Source organism: Colobus angolensis, unplaced genomic scaffold (genome assembly GCF_000951035.1).
Source record: "Colobus angolensis palliatus isolate OR3802 unplaced genomic scaffold, Cang.pa_1.0 Scaffold4, whole genome shotgun sequence".
NCBI classification, from domain to species: Eukaryota; Metazoa; Chordata; class Mammalia; order Primates; family Cercopithecidae; genus Colobus; species Colobus angolensis.
In genome coordinates this window covers 14,699,682-14,701,037 of record NW_012117376.1, presented here as the reverse complement: position 1 = coordinate 14,701,037, position 1,356 = coordinate 14,699,682, and positions in this window count along the sequence as shown.

Sequence of the window (1,356 nt, the reverse complement as noted above, 5' to 3'; positions counted from 1 at the left end):
GACTACAGGCGCCCGCCACCACGCCTGGCTAATTTTTTGTATTTTCAGTAGAGATGGGGTTTCACTGTGTTAGTCAGGATGGTCTCGATCTCTTGGCCTCGTGATCCACCTGCCTTGGCCTCCCAAAGTGCTGGGATTACAGGCGTGAGCCACTGCGCCCGGCTCTTCCCTTGTTTTTACAGTTACTGTGCTATCACTGTTGATTTCAAATTTGTTGTTTAAATGCAAGGATGTGGAGACATGAACTGCTCCCAAAGTGAGCTCCCATGATTTCGACCCACTCCCACTGGGAACTCTCAAACTAAAGGTGTTTTGTAGCTGACTCCCTGTGTGCTGGGGACCAAGCATATAACTCAGAGTTATCCAAATTAGCTTCCATGTAGAATATATTACTTATTAAATGTTAAGTAATAAAAACATATGAATCTGCAGCTTACATATATTCCTAAAACTTACAGTAGTCCCTCTGCTTTAGGAGGCCGAGGTGGGAGGATCCCTTGAGCCCAGGAATTCGAGGCTGCAGCGAGCTGTGATTGTGCCACTGCCCTTCAGCCTGGCTGACAGAGGGAAACTCTGTCTCTTAAAAAAAAAAAAAAAAGAACAAAAAACAAAAACCTCACAGCAATCACAATTAGTACTTTGGCCAACAGAGGGATCTCTTTAGGAAGGGTGATTTTATCACCAACATTATTTAGAATTGCCAAGCCGTGGTGATAGTAAAAAGCAGACCTACCCAGTTTCACTGATGTTTCTATTTTATCTTTTTTTTTTTTTAACTTTTTTTGTAGAGATGAGGTTTCGCCATGTTGCCCAGGTTGGTCTTGAACTCCTGGGTTCAAGCAATCCGCCTGTCTCAGCCTCCCAAAGTGCTGGGAGTACAGGCGTGAGCCATGGCACCTGGCCTCACGAATGTTTTTAAATTCTCTACAGACAAAGCATGCCTTATTTCTTCCACATGGCAGACTCACCACCACCCTTACCTGATTCACCTCTGCCTCAGGCTACCAGTTTCCCATCTTTGGCCAAGACAAAGGCCCCTTCCAAAGCTGACAACATTCCACTACTTTTTTTTTTTTGAGATGGAGTCTCGCCTTGTCACCCAGACTGGAGTGCAATGGCATGATCTCAGCTCACTGCAACCTCTTCCTCCTGGGTTCAAGCCATTTTCCTGCCCCAGCCTCCTGAGTAGCTGGGATTGCAGGCGCGCACTACCACTCCCCGCTAATCTTTAGTGGAGACAGGGTTTCACCATGTTGGCCAGACATGGTCTCGAACTCCTGACTTTGTGATCCACCCACCTCAGCCTCCCAAAGTGCTGGGATTACAGGCATGAGCCACTGCGCCCAGTCCTTTTTT